The 21,566-nt window shown below is 37.5% G+C and overlaps 1 long non-coding RNA gene and 1 other non-coding gene across 2 annotated transcripts in view; one reads left to right on the forward strand and one right to left on the reverse strand.

Annotated features, from left to right (window-relative positions):
- LOC131507537 (uncharacterized) overlaps window positions 1-21,566 on the reverse strand; it is a 143,872-nt gene that overhangs the window by 11,531 nt on the left and 110,775 nt on the right. The gene's annotated exons all lie outside the window — the stretch shown is intronic.
- On the forward strand, window positions 4,792-4,873 carry TRNAS-AGA (transfer RNA serine (anticodon AGA)). The gene has a single exon. It is a non-coding gene; the product is annotated as a tRNA-Ser (tRNA).

The raw sequence follows: 21,566 nt of genomic DNA on the forward strand, positions 1-21,566 counted from the left end.
AACAGAAGGAAGATTACTCAAATCCATAGAATATATGCTCTAATTGAGCAGACAGACAAATAAAAGAGGAAGAAAATGCTTTCAGGAAAAATAAGAACTAAGAAATAAACCAGAAAGGTTAGAGATCACTATGGAAAAGCCTATTTTAGTTTCGAGAAGAATGCTGGTGCAATTTTGATTGGGATTGCATTGAATGTGTAGATAGCTTTGGGTAGTATTGACATTTTGACAATATTTATTCTTCCAATCCATGAGCAGGGAATATCTTTCCATTTCTTTATATCTTCTTCAATTACCTGCATAAGCTTTCTATAGTTTTCAGCATACAGATCTTTTACATCTTTGGTTAGATTTATTCCTAGGTATTTTATGCTTCTTGGTGCAATTGTGAATGGGATCAGTTTCTTTATTTGTCTTTCTGTTGCTTCATTGTTAGTGTATAAGAATGCAACTGATTTCTGTACATTGATTTTGTATCCTGCAACTTTGCTGAATTCATGTATCAGTTCTAGCAGACTTTTGGTGGAGTCTATCGGATTTTCCATGTATAATATCATGTCATCTGCAAAAAGCGAAAGCTTGACTTCATCTTTGCCAATTTGGATGCCTTTGATTTCCTTTTGTTGTCTGATTGCTGATGCTAGAACTTCCAGCACTATATTAAACAACAGCGGTGAGAGTGGGCATCCCTGTCATGTTCCTGATCTCAGGGAAAAAGCTCTCAGTTTTTCCCCATTGAGGATGATGTTAGCTGTGGGCTTTTCATAAATGGCTTTTATGATCTTTAAGTATGTTCCTTCTATCCCGACTTTCTCAAGGGTTTTTATTAAGAAAGGGTGCTGGATTTTGTCAAAGGCCTTTTCTGCATCGATTGACAGGATCATATGGTTCTTCTCTTTTTTTTTGTTAATGTGATGTATCACGTTGATCGATTTGCGAATGTTGAACTAGCCCTGCATCCCAGGAATGAATCCCACTTGATCATGGTGAATAATTCTTTTTATATGCTGTTGAATTCGATTTGCTAGTATCTTATTGAGAATTTTTGCATCCATATTCATCAGAGATATTGGCCTGTAGTTCTCTTTTTTTACTGGGTCTCTGTCTGGTTTAGGAATCAAAGTAATACTGGCTTCATAGAATGAGTCTGGAAGTTTTCCTTCCCTTTCTATTTCTTGGAATAGCTTGAGAAGGATAGGTATTATCTCTGCTTTAAACGTCTGGTAGAACTCCCCTGGGAAGCCATCTGGTCCTGGACTCTTATTTGTTGGGAGATTTTTGATAACCGATTCAATTTCTTCGCTGGTTATGGGTCTGTTCAAGCTTTCTATTTCCTCCTGATTGAGTTTTGGAAGAGTGTGGGTGTTTAGGAATTTGTCCATTTCTTCAAGGTTGTCCAATTTGTTGGCATATAATTTTTCATAGTATTCCCTGATAATTGTTTGTATCTCTGAGGGATTGGTTGTAATCATTCCATTTTCATTCATGATTTTATCTATTTGGGTCATCTCCCTTTTCTTTTTGAGAAGCCTGGCTAGAGGTTTGTCAATTTTGTTTATTTTTTCAAAAAACCAACTCTTGGTTTCGTTGATCTGCTCTACAGTTTTTTTAGATTCTATATTGTTTATTTCTGCTCTGATCTTTATTATTTCTCTTCTGCTGGGTTTAGGCTGCCTTTGCTGTTCTGCTTCTGTTTCCTTTAGGTGTGCTGTTAGATTTTGTATTTGGGATTTTTCTTGTTTCTTGAGATAGGCCTGGATTGCAATGTATTTTCCTCTCAGGACTGCCTTCGCTGCGTCCCAAAGCGTTTGGATTGTTGTATTTTCATTTTCGTTTGTTTCCATATATTTTTTAATTTCTTCTCTAATTGCCTGGTTGACCCACTCATTCGTTAGTAGGGTGTTCTTTAACCTCCATGCTTTTGGAGGTTTTCCAGACTTTTTCCTGTGGTTGATTTCAAGCTTCATAGCATTGTGGTCTGAAAGTATGCATGGTATAATTTCAATTCTTGTAAACTTATGAAGGGCTGTTTTGTGACCCAGTATATGATCTATCTTGGAGAATGTTCCATGTGCACTCGAGAAGAAAGTATATTCTGTTGCTTTGGGATGCAGAGTTCTAAATATATCTGTCAAGTCCATCTGATCCAATGTATCATTCAGGGCCCTTGTTTCTTTATTGACTGTGTGTCTAGATGATCTATCCATTTCTGTAAGTGGGGTGTTAAAGTCCCCTGCAATGACCACATTCTTATCAATAAGGTTGCTTATGTTTATGAGTAACTGTTTTATATATCTGGGGGCTCCGGTATTTGGCGCATAGACATTTATAATTGTTAGCTCTTCCTGATGCATAGACCCTGTAATTATTATATAATGCCCTTCTTCATCTCTTGTTACAGACTTTAATTTAAAGTCTAGTTTGTCTGATATAAGTATGGCTACTCCAGCTTTCTTTTGGCTTCCAGTAGCATGATAAATAGTTCTCCATCCCCTCACTCTCAATCTAAAGGTGTCCTCAGATCTAAAATGAGTCTCTTGTAGACAGCAAATAGATGGGTCTTGTTTTTTTATCCATTCTGATACCCTATGTCTTTTGGTTGGCGCATTTAATCCATTTACATTCAGTGTTATTATAGAAAGATACAGGTTTAGAGTCATTGTGATGTCTGTATTTTTTTATGCTTGTAGTGATGACTCTGGTACTTTGTCTCACAGGATCCCCCTTAGGATCTCTTGTTGGGCTGGTTTCGTGGTGACAAATTCCTTCAGTTTTTGTTTGTTTGGGAAGACCTTTATCTCTCCTTCTATTCTAAATGACAGACTTGCTGGATAAAGGATTCTCGGCTGCATATTTTTTCTGTTTAGCACACTGAAGATATCGTGCCAAGCCTTTCTGGCCTGCCAAGTTTCAAAGGAGAGATCAGTCACGAGTCTTATAGGTCTCCCTTTATATGTGAGGGCACGTTTATCCCTTGCTGCTTTCAGAATTTTCTCTTTATCCTTGTATTTTGCCAGTTTCACTATGATATGTCGTGCAGAAGATCGATTCAAGTTACGTCTGAAGGGAGTTCTCTGTGCCTCTTGGATTTCAATGCCTTTTTCCTTCCCCAGTTCAGGGAAGTTCTCAGCTATAATTTCTTCAAGTACCCCTTCAGCACCTTTCCCTCTCTCTTCCTCCTCTGGGATACCAATTATGCGTATATTATTTCTTTTTAGTGTATCACTTTGTTCTCTAATTTTCCCCTCATACTCCTGGATTTTTTTATCTCTCTTTCTCTCAGCTTCCTCTTTCTCCATAACTTTATCTTCTAGTTCACCTATTCTCTCCTCTGCCTCTTCAATCCGAGCCGTCGTGGTTTCCATTTTGTTTTGCATTTCGTTTAAAGCGTTTTTCAGCTCCTCGTGACTGTTCCTTAGTCCCTTGATCTCTGTAGCAAGAGATTCTCTGCTGTCCTGTATACTGTTTTCAAGCCCAGCGATTAATTTTATGACTATTATTCTAAATTCACTTTCTGTTATATTATTTAAATCCTTTTTGATCAGTTCATTAGCTGTTGTTATTTCCTGGAGATTCTTCTGAGGGGAATTCTTCCGTTTGGTCATTTTGGATAGTCCCTGGAGCGCTGAGGACCTGCAGGGCACTTCCCCCGTGCTGTGATGTATAACTGGAGTTGGTGGGCGGGGCCGCAGTCCGACCTGATGTCTGCCCCCAGCCCACCGCTGGGGCCACAGTCAGACTGGTGTGTGCCTTCTCTTCCCCTCTCCTAGGGGCGGGATTCACTGTGGGGTGGTGTGGCCCGTCTGGTCTACTTGCACACTGCCAGGCTTGTGGTGCTGGGGAGCTGGCGTATTAGCTGGGGTGGGTAGGCAAGGTGCACGGGGCGGGAGGGGCAGGCTTAGCTCGTTTCTCCTTAGGTGATCCACTTCAGGAGGGGCCCTGTGGCAGCGGGAGGGAGTCAGATCCGCTGCCGGAGGTTTGGCTCCGCAGAAGCACAGAGTTGGGTGTTTGCGCGGAGCGAGCAAGTTCCCTGGCAGGAACTGGTTCTCTTTGGGATTTTGGCTGGGGGATGGGCGGGGGAGATGGCGCTGGCGAGCGCCTTTGTTCCCCGCCAAGCTGAGCTCTGCCGTCCGGGGGCCTAGCAGCTCTCCCTCCCTTTGTCCTCCAGCCTTCCCGCTTTCTGAGCAGAGCTGTTAACTTATGACCTCCCAGACGCTAAGTCGCGCTTGCTGTCGGAACACAGTCCATCCGGCCCCTCCGCTTTTGCCAGCCCGACTCGGGGGCTCTGCTTGGCCGGCGAGCCGCCCCTCCGCCCCAGCTCCCTCCCGCCAGTCCGTGGAGCGCGCACCGCCTCGCCGCCCTTCCTACCCTCTTCCGTGGGCCTCTCGTCTGCGCTTGGCTCCGGAGACTCCGTTCTGCTAATCCTCTGGCGGTTTTCTGGGTTCTTTAGGCAGGTGTAGGTGGAATCTAAGTGATCAGCAGGACGCGCGGTGAGCCCAGCGTCCTCCTACGCCGCCATCTTCCGGAACTCCTGATGTAGTTTTCTTAGATTCTTGGTTGGCAGTTTTTTCTTTCAGTACTTTGAATGTTATCCAACTGTTTTTTGGCCTCCAGCGTGTTTAATGTTAGATGTTTATCTATGCTCTCCTGGCATTTGAACCTTGGCCTCCCTGACCATGATCTCCGGGTCAATTCCCTGATCCAGCTCCAGCAGCGCAGAAGGGCCTGTTACACTGTACACACTCGTGTGAAGAGTCTACATAGATCTCACTGCCAAAATTAACAGCAGCAGTAGTCGTGGCCGAGTGGTTAAGGCGATGGACTAGAAATCCATTGGGGTCTCCCCGCGCAGGTTCAAATCCTGCCGACTACGGGAAGGTGAACTTTTGCTGCCGATACTTGTTTTCATTTCGGAGAGTTCTTCCCAGTGTTTCCCGCAGCTTATTTAAGGAATTTGAACGGTTGGAATACAATGGGGACCCCAGTGGGACCGTAAAAGGAGCGCGTGAGGGAGCTAGGGTGTCGCGTGATTGTGGTTACAACCTGAGCCCAGGAGGGGGAGACGGAACAAAACACGCCAATATGGAGCGAAGAAAAGCAAAGCGTCGCGAGGTCGCGCAAAAAGGTACAGCTCCGACCTCCCGCCCCGCGGGCTGGCCAGCTCCGCCAGGACTCGCGGACCCCCTGCGCCTTTTTGCGCGAGCGCTTCAGCGTCCGGGCCACTCCGGAAAAGCCTACTTTAGATGGAGTAGTCAGGGAGACTCTTGAATAGAGGTCAAGTAAGAGGAGACAAAAATGAAATTCAGACAATCAGATGAAGAGGAAGCTGTGGGTGCATTTATACTAAAGACAGGGATCCAACAAGTACATTTCCATCAATATTAAAATAATTTTACATACTCCAGCAACGAGAAAAGATCAATGAAAGGAAAGGAATGAAGAATATGCTCTATGCTTGTAGGGCTTATCAAATGGAGAGGAAAAATTCTGCAGGGAAGAAATAAAAGGTATGACTAGGAATGATCAGGAAAGGAGATAGAGATCTAACTTGGAAGAGATTTCAGCAATTCAGCAGACTATAGTAAGAATGCTCAATTTTATTCTAAGAACTTTGGAAAACAATTCAAACTAGTAAGCAATGAAACAAGATGATCCAACTTACATTTTAAAAAGATCATTTTTGGAGCACCTGGGTGACTCAGTCAAATGAGCGTCCGACTTCAGCTCAGGTCATGATCTCTGATCTCGTGGTTCATGAATCCAAGCCCCACATTGGGCCCACCGATGTCAGCACAGAGTCTGCTTTGGATCCTCTGTCCCCCTCTCTCTGGCCCTCCCTCACTTGCGCTCTGCCAAAAAATAATATATATATATATATATATATATATATATATATATATAATCACTTTTACTGCTACATAGAGAAGAAATTGAAGCAAATTGACAGGAGGTAACTGCAGTGATTCAGATAATGGTTAACAGCAACCCAAGATAAATCATGTAGTAAAGGAATCTAAAAATTGGCAGATTTCTAAAATATCACCAGTATACAATGCAAAGATGTAATCAATACATTTCAGAGGTAAAATCAGTACGACTTGTTGTTGAAAGGACAGGGGCAGGGAGACACTGTTAACATAAACAGATTATTACAAATATGGTTATATATAAATTAAATAGTTATTTAAATTACTGCTTAATAAGAAGGGATTCCCCCTGAATTCCTAGCTTCAGGAGGGTGGTAGTGGTAATTTACTGAAATGAACAAGAAAAAAGTAGAGGGAGGTTAAAAAAAAGATATCAAGAACTAGAGATGTTGTCTAAAGGGTAGTTGTCTATGAGATATGCAATTAGAAAGAAACAGTACAAAGAAAATAAAACTTTTGAGCCATCAGCATGGACAGGACACTGGAATTCTTTGAAATTCATGAGATTACTGAGAAGTAATGAGAAAGAAATACTTAAAAGACCCAACACCAAATCTTAAGGATTTCAACAACTAAAGATTCAGTTTAGGAGGATGAGCCAGAAAAAGAAAATTGGATGAGCAATAGAAGAAAATCCAAAAGACAAGGGTTTTGTGGAAGCCAAGAAAGGAGAGTACTTCAAGAAGGAAAAAGGCATTCACTGAGTCCTGCAGTAAAAATGTCATTGATAACCTTAACAAGAGAAGATTTGATGGAATGTTGGGGGTAGAGTTAACCTTCAAGGAAAAGAGATAAAATCAGGAAATGAAGACATGGGAACTTTGTGAAAACAAACCATTTATAAAGTCTGTTAATAAATGGGAGGGTAGGGGATCATCCAAAATAAACAGAAAAGAGTGCACTTGTCGTGATGAGCACTGAGTGCTGTGTGGAACTGTTGAATCACTATATTGCATACCTGAAACTAACATAACACTGTATGTTAACTATACTGGAATTAAATATTTAAAAACAAGAATAAGCAAATAAATGGGGTCAGATAAATGTGGCTATAACTGAAATGAAAGCATAGTTCACAGAACAAATAGAAGTTATCAGAATATGCTCTATGCTTGTAGGGCTTATCAAATGGAGAGGAAAAATTCTGCAGGGAAGAAATAAAAGGTATGACTAAAAGACTGAACCTTTTGAAAATGGATTAGATCCACAGAAATGCAGGGAAGACCGCTTTTGAAAAGAAGAGTAACACTCAAAATTGTAGTCTAGAAGAGAAAGGGAAGTGTGGGATAAATTTGTAGATTTGGTGGCAGAATGTGGAGGAAACCGGCTACTGTTGACTTCTAACTTGTCAGTGAGTTAAAAGATAAATCTTTAGTTCAGATTAAAGGTGAAGAAGGTTAGGATTAAGAGACAGAAGAAAGTATATCGTGCAGTATAATATGAGCCCAACAAGAAAGCATTATTAAAGTTCAGTAGTTTTGAGGACCTGTTTAAAATGTGTAACATGAATTAATTCAGGTCAGCTGAGCAGTTATTTGCTAAAGTACAAATCTGGAGAAAATAAATGGATATTGGTATTTAAATCACTTTCATATCTTCAGGTGAGTTCTATTAATGCGAAATAAAAGAGATTTGGTAGGCTTTTCAAAGAAATAATGATAATGATGGAGTATGAATTGTAGGTTAGACAAGGAAAAATGAACCCCAGAGAGGCCTGATTAATAATGATAAAGTGGCATAATCCATGGATTAGAAATCTTGATGAAATCAAAGAATTATTGCAGTAGAGGTACTTCAATAAGTAAATTGGAAAATAAGATATAATCAAAAAAAGACATTTTTTAGACTGCGATTTCAGAGATAGATCAAGTGCGATAGCCCAAGCAAATGTATGTAATTTGATATAAACTGATTGATAAAAACCTAGAAATGAATTCTAAAGTATATTACCACCTAACATTTAGTTATATTAAGTTTCTGATTAAGTGCTATTTTCATGACTACTCTATAAATTCTAATAGAATATCTGGTTAGAACTGCTAATTTAACTAAAGAGATAGGAAGTGGATTCATATCATATAACCTAATGGCATGAGGACCTAAGTTAGGAGCCCTTAATATAGTTATATTCCATGAGCTGAATATAAGTGAAAAAGATCTCAACTATAAGCATAATTTTAGAATAGTTTATTTTTTTTCACAAAGAAGGAGATACTTAGGGGTTTGATTTTGAAATTTAAGTAATACATTTGGTAACCAAAAAGTATCATCTGGAAAAAATGTGTTAAGAAAAATGTCTGAGTTTTGTTGACTTTTTTAGGTATACAAGAAAAAGCAAACCTAGACATGTGCCTTATACTTCATTGTTCCAAAATAACGTGGAATGTTTCTCTGAGGGAACAGAGAGTATATTCATAGCAGGTGCAAGTCTCACACCATAAACATAAATATTCAAGAAATGTATTTTATTTTTTTATAATTCTGTATAATTTTCCTTTTAAGTCCCCTACTGAAAGAGTGGAGAGGAAAATATTTAACCAAAGCTAATTTCAATTCCCTCCCCTATCCCTGGGATTGTGCATAATTTCTAATATATTGCATAATGGCAAGAATTTCATAGTTAATATCTGGTCTTTCTATGCCTTCAGTCTCAGTTGACAACCACTAAAGACTTGTCATCCCATCTGATCATCCTTCCTTTGTCCATTCCAGGGTCTCCACTCCATATCATGTTAAAATGTGAATAGTTCCTTTATTTTTAGCAGCATTCCTTGCTGGCATTCACTTCATCTGCTTCCACACCACAACAGAACATGAGAGTACCTCTGTGGATGTCACATGACATCTAAGTCATTGCCACTCTTTAGTTTATTTGGCTTCATTCATGCTATATGGATGCAAGTGAGAACCAAGTAAACTCAGTTCTAGACCTATCATACCTATATTCCTAGATTGGGGCTTGGCTACTTTTCTAAGGTCTATTAAGAAACAGAAGTGTTCAACTTTTTTTTTTCCTCTTAGATTACACAGTCCTCACTGGTTTTCTACTGTTCCATTCCACTTGTGGCTCATTCCACTTGAGGCTCAAACACTTTTTCTTTTTGTCTTTTTTTTTTAATTTTTATTTATTTTTGAGAGACAGAGCACAAGTTGGGGAGACTTGAACACAGAGAGAGAGGGAGACACAGAATCTGAGGCAGGCTCCAGGTTCTGTGCTGACAGCAGAGAGCCTGACGTGGGGCTTGAACTCACAAATCATGAGATCATGACCTGAGCCAAAGCCAGATGCTTAACCAACTGATCCACCCAGATGCCCCTCAAACCCTTTTTCAAAACTGCTCTACCTCATCTAAACCCTCCATTTCCGTTTTGACAATTTTTGTCTTCCATTCTGATCTAGTCTGAGGATAGCACACCCTGGTTTTTATACTGTAGATTTTCTCCTTATTTTTATTTTCCAAGATGTGAGTTCTTTGTATTTCCCTCTAAGTACCAAACCTTGGAAAAACTAAGGCAGTATTTGACCATGGAATTCTCTTAGCTACATTAACCTTTCTCTGAGGGGGGAAAGGGTCAAATCAGTCAAGAAAACACAGGGAGAAATTACGGATTAATATTTTGAAATTGCGCCTTGCTCTGTAGTAATAATACAGAATTAATAAAATCTTTTCAAACGAGCTTTTTTTTTTTTTTTAAATGTTGCCTTTTTTTTTTTTTTTCAACGTTTTTTATTTATTTTTGGGACAGAGAGAGACAGAGCATGAACGGGGGAGGGGCAGAGAGAGAGGGAGACACAGAATCGGAAACAGGCTCCAGGCTCCGAGCCATCAGCCCAGAGCCTGACGCGGGGCTCGAACTCACGGACCGCGAGATCGTGACCTGGCTGAAGTCGGACGCTTAACCGACTGCGCCACCCAGGCGCCCTCAAACGAGCTTTAAGTGATCTTAATTTTTCCCCAAAATTCTGTGAAGAATTGTTAGAAATCTATAAATATAAACTGCAGGTTCTGCTTTTGGGGGGAGGGTTATAAGAGTAGGGGAGTATAGACTGATAGAAAACAAGAAATGATATGGTATAATATTATGCTAATTTTAATTAAAAAATTAAGACCAGGGAAAAAACACAAGTAAGTATATTAGGTTATCTGTGCTATATCTAATAGATAATTGATAACATTGTGTCTTTGTGTTGTGTAATAAGCTATATGTAAACATCAGGCTGTTTAGGGAGAATAAGAAGTATTGGCTTTGATAAGGCTCTGGTATAAAGTCTGGTATGAAAGCTATATACCAGTACTGGAGTTATAGTAATGAAATATTAATGGTCACATTCTTAAGTGATTAACATGTGTGCTAATTAATGGGAAATAAGATAATACTCTTTTTGGATGGCCAAATGCATGAACTTAGATGTAAACTATGTTATTATGATATCATTGAGTATATCAAACTCAGTCAAGACATGTGTCAAAATATTATTCCCTTACAGTCTAATCCCCACGTTTTTCCTCATTTCTCTTTTTCCAGTCTTTCCAAGATAAAGTCCTTTTAACCCTAGAGACTTACTGAATATGGTTACTCTGTTTTGAATTCTTCTCACAATCTGTATTTTTTTTCTACAGAGTTGACACCTAAACATTATTCTGATTTTAGCCCAATTATTACTTCTAGAAAATCTTCATGTTCTGCCAAGGGAGAGTTCAGAACTCGTTAGCACTGCTCTCCTAAGAGTGAAATATAATATTTACTCATGTTTTTCCCTCTTCCTAGACTAAAATCCTTAAGAAGCTATGACAATATGCAAGAGAAACTTTGACATATTTCAATATATCTCATGTTTTAAGAATCTAATCCATGAAGTTTTTAGTCACCTTTTAATAGTGTAACTTATAATAATGTAACTTTTAATGTAATTTTTAATAATGTAACTTATCTGGTTAGAATCCTCTTTTTGGCTGTCTGCTACTCTTAAGAATGAAATCCAAAAGCCATTTCTGAGCTGCAAGGACTCAGAGGTTTCTGCTTACAATTTGAACCTTGTCTTTTATCATTACACCGCAACTCACTACACTATGATCTCTTTCTGTAGTTTCTTTTTTAGAGTCTTTGTACTAGATATTTCTTTTGCCTTGATCATTCCGACCTTAGAATTTCCCTATGGTTGACTCTCTTGGATCCCCAGAGAAAACTTTATCATTCCAACAAAAGTTGGATTCCTCCACTCATTGTGGTCAATTATTAAACCATCACATCAGTTTATTTTCTTCAAACCAGTTACTAATGGCCATTATTTTAAGAATTTTAATGCTTATTTGCTATTTATTTCCACTACTATAAACTCCACAGAACAGTATTTGTTTTCTTTACTCAATTATCTTTTAAAGACTTATTAAGTAATAAAGTAAATAGTCTTTCCATTTTCAGATGCAGTTGTCATTTCTTCTGTGGTTCATTCTTTTATGTAGATCCAGATTTTGATTTGGAATTACTTTTCCCCCACCATCCCTTTAATATTTCTGCAAGCACAGCTTTATTAGCAAGTAAGTCTTTCTGCACTTTTGTATCTGAAAAAAGTATATCATTCCTTTGTTTTTTTGAAAGGTAATTTTGTTGGGTTTCTCTCATTAATTTCAAGATGTTACTTTCTGTATGTATCCTCAGCACGGGCAATGTCACTCTCAAGAAAATGACAGTTGATGGTGGAGGAGAGGGAAAAATCATATGACAGTGGCTTGTGTTCTTCAAAAGAGCCACACTATATACAGTGCTGAACAGATACCTGTATGTATATCTGTATATATTAAACAGACATACAGTATATCTGTGGTGTTGAGATTTGATCAGTCAGGAGTGATTAGGAAAAAAAAGTATTTAAAAAGACTTCTGGGTGAGAGTAATAATGAAACCAGAGTTGAGGAATACTGCTCTATTGTCTTCTCTTGCACTGTTTTGATGAGAAATCTGCTAATAATCCCTATAATCTTTCCTCCCCTTCTCATAATGCTTCAGAACAATACGACTATGCTAAGACTTAAGATAGTTTTCTTCATATTTCTTTGTTTTGGATTTATTGTGATTCTTAAGTATGGATTTTTTAATCTTCATAAAATTGGGAAAAACAGGCATTATTACTTCAAATATTTTCTGCCCTCCCCCCTCTTTCAGGGACCCCAGTTACACATATGTACAGCAACTTGAAGTTATTCCACAGATTTTCTCTATTTTCTCTCTATTTCATTTTAGATAGGTTCTATAATTATCTTTTCAAGTTTACTGATCTTTTCTTCTACAATATTTAAGCTTCCATTCATCTCACCTGTGATAAAGATAGTTATACAAATATGTGTGTGTGTGCACGCATGCATTTGAGTAAAAAGAACAGAACCATAAAAACTACATGCCTTAATAATGTTAATATTCAAAGTCAGAAATTTATACATCTCTGCATATAGGCCAAAAATTCTATGGCTGACTATAATGTAGATGGCTACTTTAAGGAACAATGATTTAACTCATGAATTAATTATATACCTTCATTGTTGAGCCATACTACAATGGGATTCTACATTCTATTTTAAAGTGGGTTTAAAAATACTATGAGAATAATAAGGCCATCTTATTATAAACAATTCATTCATACTTATAGACACACCTATATAAGCAAATGATTGAAAGGTGATTTGATTTGAAATTTAAAAAATTATTGTGACCAAAATCTATTTGAGTGGAATAATTAAAATCAAAGCCAGTTTTAAAAGTTGGTAATGAAGATAAGAAAATTGTATCAATAATCCCTGGCTAAAAAATGAAACTACAGGGGTGTTTGGGTGACTCAGTTGGTTAACCATTGGACATACGGTTCGTGTGTTCAAGCCCCACATTGGACTGCATGCTGGCAATGTGGAGCGTGTTTGAGATTCCTTCTCTTTCCCTCTCTCTGCCTCTCTCTCCCTCTCTCTCTTTCTATCTCTCTCAAGATAAATAAATAAATTAAAAAAAAAAAAGAATGCAACCACAGATGGGAACTTCCTATCATCTATAACAAAGAAGAACTGATGAGGCACATGCTATTGGTACATGCTGTTTGTCTTTAGAAAATTCCACTAAATATATGAATCTATGCATAAAGGTCATTACAAACCAAACAGATGATATCCTTAGAATAGTTACATTTTCAAAGACAGCAAATATTCTCATGCACATGGCTACCACAACATTTCTACCTTGCTACTACTCTGTACTGTGGCCTCAGAAGTTGACTGTCAGGTGATTTGTCTCCATGGTGAAATAAAATATATAAGAAACTCCAATGTACGTTTGACATATCCCTTAGACCCAGAGATTTTTAAACTTACTTTTTTCTGTATGGAAGCACTTTTATTTAAAAATATATATTTTTGTCAGTAATTTTTGTTTTGATGTAATTACATTTATATGATGTTCATGACACTAAAAGTATAGTGTCAGCACTCCGGATGGTGACTTACCACCTTTTTTTTTCCATGAAAGAGGAAACAGCTAATCTAAAATATATATTGAAAATTTCATATCTAAGTAAGGGAGAAATAGAACCATAAAAGTCTCCTTAAAATTATAGGAATTTGCTTTGCTAGAAAATAATTGCTAGCTCCATTCTTTCCTAACCTGCATATAAATAATTCTTGTTGGTGGAGCTCTAAGTAAATAAACACATGCTAGATCAATCATTGCACAGATGGTATTGCATTTATTTTTTGACCAAAGTTTTACCAAGTTAAAAAGAGGGTAACAATGGACCAAAATAAACTAATTATGCCAGAACTCAGCCTATTTCTTCCACAGGATATTAGACTAAGAGCCTCGTGAAAGAAGAAGCTGTTCTGAATTTTGAGGGGATAGTTAACAGCTAATGGCTCTGCATTTTGAACTAGTAAATATCATTTGAACGTGAAATGGACTATACTTTAGAAACAACCTCTGTTATAATCATTCCTTTTATGTATATTTCTTTGAGAAGATGTATTTGTCTGGGATGCAAACTGAAAATAGAAGGTGTACTCCTCTTCACTTTAAAAGAGAGATTGTTACCAAGGCTCAAGCATGCATTTGATTTTTTAGTTAAATTCTTTCAACCACTTCTTTTGAGGAAATTGTTTTTATAGTAATTCATGTTGTTCTAATAAAATGACCTGTTAGAGTAGTTACATTACTACTGTTTTCAGGTGAGATTCTTGAGATTAGATTTCCAGGCTATTTAGCACTGAATAATTTCCAACTATAGTTCTAATCTGTTTAGACTTCTGAAGTCTTAAATTACCATCTAGGTATAAATGAGCAAACATTTCATTAAAAAATGAAGAGTTTTATGACAATACCTTTCCTTGGAAAATGGAGCCACCTGAGCTTTCCTAATAGCTGGTGACATCCATTAGTGGTTTTCTCTGAAATTGAAAACATTTTCCATCTGTTCATACACACTCATTACAAAGTAGTTAAGAGCCTGTGGGATCACAAAGGCACATTTTGGCAAATTACAAAATATCAAAATGAGTTATTGAAGAGGCAGCAATGACTATATAATAAGCTGCTCAAACTTGCAATTGTCTGGTTTTGTGTAAGAAAAGACATATGTATACTAAAGTCTATTTTAGCTTTTTTTTTTCTAATACATGGGACTCTTCCAATTGATGGTATTCATTTCTGTGCCTACGACCCAAATTCTTTCTTCTATGGGAATTTATATAATTTTGTGTATTTTAAAAATAAAGACTTTCTTTTTCAGTCTTTATGGAAGTGTTATTTAATGGATTCTCTTCAGATGAATGGATTGATGCAGTGGAATTAAATAAAGGCAGTAAAGGATTCAGGTGAGCCCAAGAAGAAAATCTTGATTGTCAGTCTACTAAATAATGGAAAATCAGGGGATGCAAGTAATAGAGACTTTTCATTCGGATACCTTTAGGAAGAGACTACATGGCCACCTCTGCTGGATGCTAAAGACAGTCTCTTGCCAAATGGATGGGGAAATTTCCAGATGATTTTTGGTGAATGTTTTAGTGATCTCTTTTTCTGTCTTAATATGTACATATTAGCTATGCACAAGTTGCTTACGTGTCACCTAGAAGCAGAGATCTAAAGGAATGTGATATATTGCAGCCAAAGTTCAGCCTAAGGTGAAGAACAGATCAGAGCAATAACAATCTCTATGAGACAAGAGAGGTTAGGCCTGAAATGGTGACAATAGGAGAACAGAAAATGGAGCAGGGGACAAAATGAAAAATATGGCTTCTATAAAGAAAACCTTATTTGGTTCGTAGTTTTCCCATGACTTATCTGCAAATGTCTACATAGATATAACCATAGAGATTTCCTCCAAAATATGGTATTTTTGAAAAAATACGTATATAAATAATATTTATATTGTTATGTAAAATGGATAATAAAAATTTGATAAATTATTTTATTTCAGATTCAATCTTCTTTTAGGCAATTTTGTCAATGCAACTTATTTTCATGAAATCATTCTAAACTGAGAGTCTATATTCATTTTATTTGTATTTCTTAAGAACTGAATAGGAACGAAGGAAGGAAGGACAAATGGAGGGAGGGAAGAAGGGAGGGAGGGAAGAAGAGAAGGGAGAGAAAAAAGCAAATCCTTATGCTTATGCATGAAATTCTAATACCATTATCTCTAGCATTCACTATTTAACATCATGTTCCAATAATTTTTTAGATGTTTTTAGGGATACAAATCAAAGTGAAACTGAAAGAAGAATGACAAAGGATTCTCAACAGTATTTCTCAGTGTTTGGTAGTCTTAAGCAATATGATTGCTTCAAATCCAAGCCTCATTCATTATAACAATCAACGATTAGTTTTATCACTTTTGCATTTTTTTTCATTTGCCAATTAGATTTTAATGCCCTTGAATATTATAGAATTAGTTCAAATTGTTGTTGGAGAGGTAATATTTCTGCCATCTCGAAAACAGAAAGGTAAAAAAATTAAAGATGTAAAAAGTCTCATTAGATGTAAACCAGGAGTGCCCATTCATGAAAGTGTAAATATTTTCTTGTTTCTTCCAAGATGGTTTTCCTTTTCTATATTAAACATTGAATATTTCCTTCTATTTTCTATACTGTTTCTTTTTTTTTTCCTCTTCCAATATTTTATTTAAATTCAAGTTAGTGAACACATAATTTAGCATTCGTTTCAGTAGAATTTAGTGATCCGTCACTTACATATACCTTTCATTCATAATGCAGCATCTCATATATTTTTCTACCACCCTGTTTGTCATGCTACTCTGAACTAATAATAAAAGGAGAAAGTAAGAGAGAAACCACTTGACTGATCACTCATTAGATCTCATTACACGTCAGTCTTATCTGAATGGTACACTCTTGGAAGAAGGCTTCTTCTTCATTTATTTGAAAAGCACTGTGTGGATATTTGCTCTCCATACAACTGTGAATAGGAAGAGATATTTTCTGATGAAATCTGCTTTGAATATTTTCAGGAAGATTAACCTTTAAAAATTGAGGCTGTTTGTACTGAAATGTAATAAAATCATTAAACACAGGTAAGACTGCCGCTAGGCTGAAATGGAGATTTCAGCCCCAAATTCAATGCTGAACAGAATTCTGACCCAGTCTGTGGTAAATACCTTATGAATTTTTGTAATACTAATATCGACTCTTATCTGATGGAGTATAGCTCATTCTCACTCAAGATGGATACTACCAAGTGCTGTAAATTTGTATTTGGAGGCCATATTCCTTTGCATATTGTATATTAGAAGTGACTTCAAATTGAATTCAGTAGAAAAGTTGCAAAAGGGGCGCCTGGGTGGCGCAGTCGGTTAAGCGTCCGACTTCAGCCAGGTCACGATCTCGCGGTCCGTGAGTTCGAGCCCCGCGTCAGGCTCTGGGCTGATGGCTCAGAGCCTGGAGCCTGTTTCCGATTCTGTGTCTCCCTCTCTCTCTGCCCCTCCCCCGTTCATGCTCTGTCTCTCTCTGTCCCAAAAATAAATAAAAAACGTTGAAAAAAAATTAAAAAAAAAAAGCTGCAAAAATCAGTAATCATATAAATTCTGCCTTTATCAGCTGTGATGACAAATGCAGTCTGTATGCCAAAGGCTTAAATGAAATTGAGTTGAGCTTGATGGGAGTCAGGCAGGGGTCTAATAAGAATAAAGTAGCAAGCCCAAAAGAATTTCAAAGCACTTTTAAATCCACATTCTATTCACTTCTTGTTTGGTTTTCATCAGCATGTGCTAGAGAATTCTGAGCATATTTGCTACAGACAGATGCTAGTGTTGTTTCAGCTTATTGGAACAAGGAGCAGCAGGAGGTATGGATTAGGAGCTATTGATAAACAAGGGTGGGCTGAATGAGTTTTGAGCAGGTCAAAGACACATATTATAGACGTAGTGTTTTTGAAGATGATTTTAAATCTGTACTATACATATATGACATTATTAAACAAAAGGGAGTAAATATTAAAAAATAATTAAAGCAAATGGCATACTTGTTAAAGTATACACACAAGCAGAAGATTTCTGATCTTGGACATGCTTTGGTTGATGCTGCATAAATGTACCTTAAAATAATGTTATTTTTCTATAACAAAGTAGGTCTCCTTAAATAAAAACTAGATATCTTTAGCATTTATTACTCAAACACCCAAGCTTTCTTTTCAATATTCTTCAAGGAATAGTGAGAACAATCCTAAAGTGCAGAGAAACAGATTCATAGATACAAACAGCTCTTATTAAACATCAACAATAAATATTTATTCTCATAGCATACATTTGAGAAGATAATGTATAAAATGCTTTGAATTTATGGTTAAAAGACCCGGTTTCAAGCCCAAGGTTTATTACTTACTAATTATGGAAATTCAGAGAAGTAAACTAACTCTTAATTCAAATTTTGGCATTATAATAGTTACCACATACAGTGGTTGTGAAATGATAGCATCACCAATTATTGCTTAAGTCACTAGTAATTGTTTCATTCAAAAATTATGAAATAATTTTTCCTTTTATTTTACCTTATAAAATTAGTATAAATAAAATATTTGTGATTGAACATAGATTTGCTTATCTGAATTTTTTCTTACATTAGATAAAAAATAAAATATTATTATTAAGGAAAACTTTAAAAACCTATTGTTTGTGTGACATAGCAAAGAACAGAATTTAGGCATGATCTTTTATAGCCACGGAAAGCATATGATCACTTTAAGGAAAGCAGAAAGCTATTTTGTAGCAATAACATCAAGAAAATGAAAGTTATTAATGAAATAGAAGAAAAGTGTCAACCATTAAGGAAAAGAAACATACTCTTGTCTAATGAAAAGAACAAAAGTGATCAAAGTGACAAACCCTATTTTAACAATAACCAAAATAAGGGTGCTTGGGTGGCTCAGTCAGTTAAGAGTCAAACTTTGGCTTGGGTCATGATCTCATGGCTGGTGAGTTGGGGCCCACATCAGGTTCTCTACAGTCAGTTCAGAACCTTCTTCAGATCTTCTGGCTCCCTTTCTCTCTGCCCCTCCCCTCCCTCAAAAATAAATAAACATTAAATTTTTTTTAAAAATAAAAATAACCAAAATAGAGGACCACAGATTTTGGTCATCATCTCTATTTGACTGTTTATACTTGTGATGAAATGGTGACATCAAAGCTACCTCAAAAAATTTTTTCTAATAAGAATTTTGTTGAATTTTTTCACATCAGTAATAATACTTACAAATATTACTACACATGAATGAATGTAGGCATTAAGTAAATAAAAACCCTTATTCTTTGGAAGCCTACTTTCATATAATAATTCCTTTAAACAAATATATTGCATACAACTCTATGCAACATATTAGCTAATATAATTATCGAGAAAGTAGAAAAAGTTATAAAAATTAAGTCAATTAACAAATAATTTGCTAATTCTCCTTGTGTTAATATTAAGAATATTTGAATAAAGGTAAATTCATTGCATGCTTTAGAGAAGATACTGAGCCCATAGACCAAAAGGCTGAAGAGATGTTTATAAAAGGAAATAGACTATATTATACTTTTGCAACATGAAAAAGTAATTTTGAAAAAAATTTAGGTCTCTTGGTCTTTGCTAACCAAAAATATAGAATTATCTATCTGTTGCTTTTATTTTTTTTTATTTTTTATAAGTTTTGTTTTAATGTTTATTTACCTTTGAGACAGAGAGAGACAGAGCACAAGTGGGGGAGGGGCAGAGAGAGAGGGAGACACAGAATCCAAAGCAGGCTCCAGGCTCCAAGCTGTCAGCACAGAGCCTGATACAGGGCTTGAAATCACGAGCCATGAGATCATGACCTGAGCCGAAGTCAGAGGCTCAACCGACTGAGCCACCCAGGAGCCCCAACTATCTGCTGCATTTAAAAAGAATATTTTACATAAGAGTGAAACCATATGGTATCTGTCTTTCTCTGTATGGCTTATTTCACTGGATCCTGCGAAACTTAACAGAAACCCATGGGGGAGGGGAAGGAAAAAAAAAAAAAGAGGTTAGAGTGGGAGAGAACCAAAGCATAAGAGACTGTTAAAAACTGAGAACAAACTGAGGGTTGATGGGGGTTGGGAGGGAGGGGAGGGTGGGGGATGGGTATTGAGGAGGGCACCTTTTGGGATGAGCACTGGGTGTTGTATGGAAACCAATTTGACAATAAATTTCATATATTGGAAAAAATAAAAATAAAAGGAAAAGAAAAAAATAAAAATAAAAAGAATATTTTAAATATGTATGCATAACAAAACAAATTTGATATTAGTGAATATAAGTACCAAGTGTTGAGATATAATAATTTAAAAAAAAAGAACAAAGATTCTGAGTTTAGCAGATTTGATTCCATTCTTGGTTTTACTACTATTAAAGAAAAAGTTATTCTGACACTTGTTAAAATGGTAACAAAGACTATTCTAGACCACTGTGATAGGTTTCAGTACTATGGCAATAGGGATAAGAAATGGAGCTCAACTCCAACTATAACAAAGAAAAGAAAACATAGCTAAGGAGCAGGTTGGAGGGGGTGGTTTGTGGATGGAAAATTAACAAGGGGAGACATCAAGCATACGGGGAATTCTCACTAAACTGATTTAGGATTTGTCTGAAGTCAGACCAACAATAATTATATCAAAGCCAAAGGATGAAGAATTTAACCAGTTATCAAGGGTGAGGGAGTCTCTTTAATTGGCTTAGCAGGATTCTTGCTAAAACACTGGGCTATTCAGGCCCAGCAGGACAGGGGCCATGATGGTCCAGGCTTACAGAAAAGGGCTCATAGGGGCCTGAGTAAAGTTTGATCAAAGAGAATCTTGGGGGAGAAAAGGAGTTAAGTTGGTAGAGTAGTAAGGAGACCCTATGCTTGCCTCATTCCTCAAACACAGCTAGGTAAATATCACATCATTCACAGGGTGCCTGGGTGGCTCAGTCAGTTAAGCATCCGACTTTGGCTCAGGTCATGATCTCATGGTGGTTCATGAGTTCGAGCCCCGTGTCAGGCTCTGTGCTGACAGCTGGGAGCCTGGAACCTGCTTCGGATTCTGTGTCTCCCTCTCTCTCTGCCCCTCCCCCATTCACACTCTGTCTCTCTCTGCCTCTCAAAAATAAAGAAATGTAATAAAAAATTTAAATATCACATCATTCAGAACACTAATGAATCGATCTGAAGACTGAGAAAAAAACTTCACAAGTAGAGGGAGAAAAGAGGCCACGTGATGGAAGATAGGAGGTGCAGAGATGTGATTTAGAGGAGAAAAGAATTGGGGGTGCTGTGGAGGGAAAGGGATCACGATCACAGAGAGATGTCAGGGAGGGAGAGAGAGAGAAAGCAGCACACAGGGCATTGCACATGAAAAACACTTCCCCAAAACCACTGACTTGGAAAACAAGAGGGGTTGATAACTGTAAGTTTTTACAAGCAGCAGTGAAACTCAAAGTCTGAAGTTTTAGAGGTCTGTGCCATCACTAGGGTGGAGCCCAGGGGTGTAGTGGTGCTCCAATGGAGAAGGAAGGCAGAGGCCTAGGAGCAGACTACATGGTCTGAGGATGCCCTTGGTCACACTGGGAGACACAGTTCTCCTTCTTTGAGGGCATTTGGGAGAGGTGGCACTGTCTCACAAGGGAATAAAGATCCAGAAGGCACCATTAAGCTACCCTGTTTATTAGCACAGGAGCAGAAGCACCTGCTGACTGCAGCTAACCTGGACACAGGCTCTTTACTGTGCTTTACCATGAACTCCAAGCCCCTGCACGTTCACACAACTGCCCTTCCAGGACAAAAGAGCACAAACTACAGTGGGGCAAGACCCCCTCCCCCCGAGGATCAGCATGAGTCCGTGCCATGTTGGGTCCCTAAAATTTGGAGTTTTGATACCCAGTCAGTGCATCCAAAATAAAACAGAGGAGCACTGTGCCATCAGGCGGGCAGATGGCTTTGACACACAAAAGGTGAAGCCAGGGATCTGAGGGATGCCTGGGATACACAAGGGAAGATAGTTCACTTTTTTGTTCAGGCTTCCTGAACAGTGGCAGGTGTGAACTCCCCTCACTGGGGACGAGAGCAGGCAGATGCCATCCCCCCCACCCCCATCAGCACAGACGGACTTCAGTGAGCAGCACA

Source organism: Neofelis nebulosa, chromosome 3, assembly GCF_028018385.1.
Source record: "Neofelis nebulosa isolate mNeoNeb1 chromosome 3, mNeoNeb1.pri, whole genome shotgun sequence".
NCBI classification, from domain to species: Eukaryota; Metazoa; Chordata; class Mammalia; order Carnivora; family Felidae; genus Neofelis; species Neofelis nebulosa.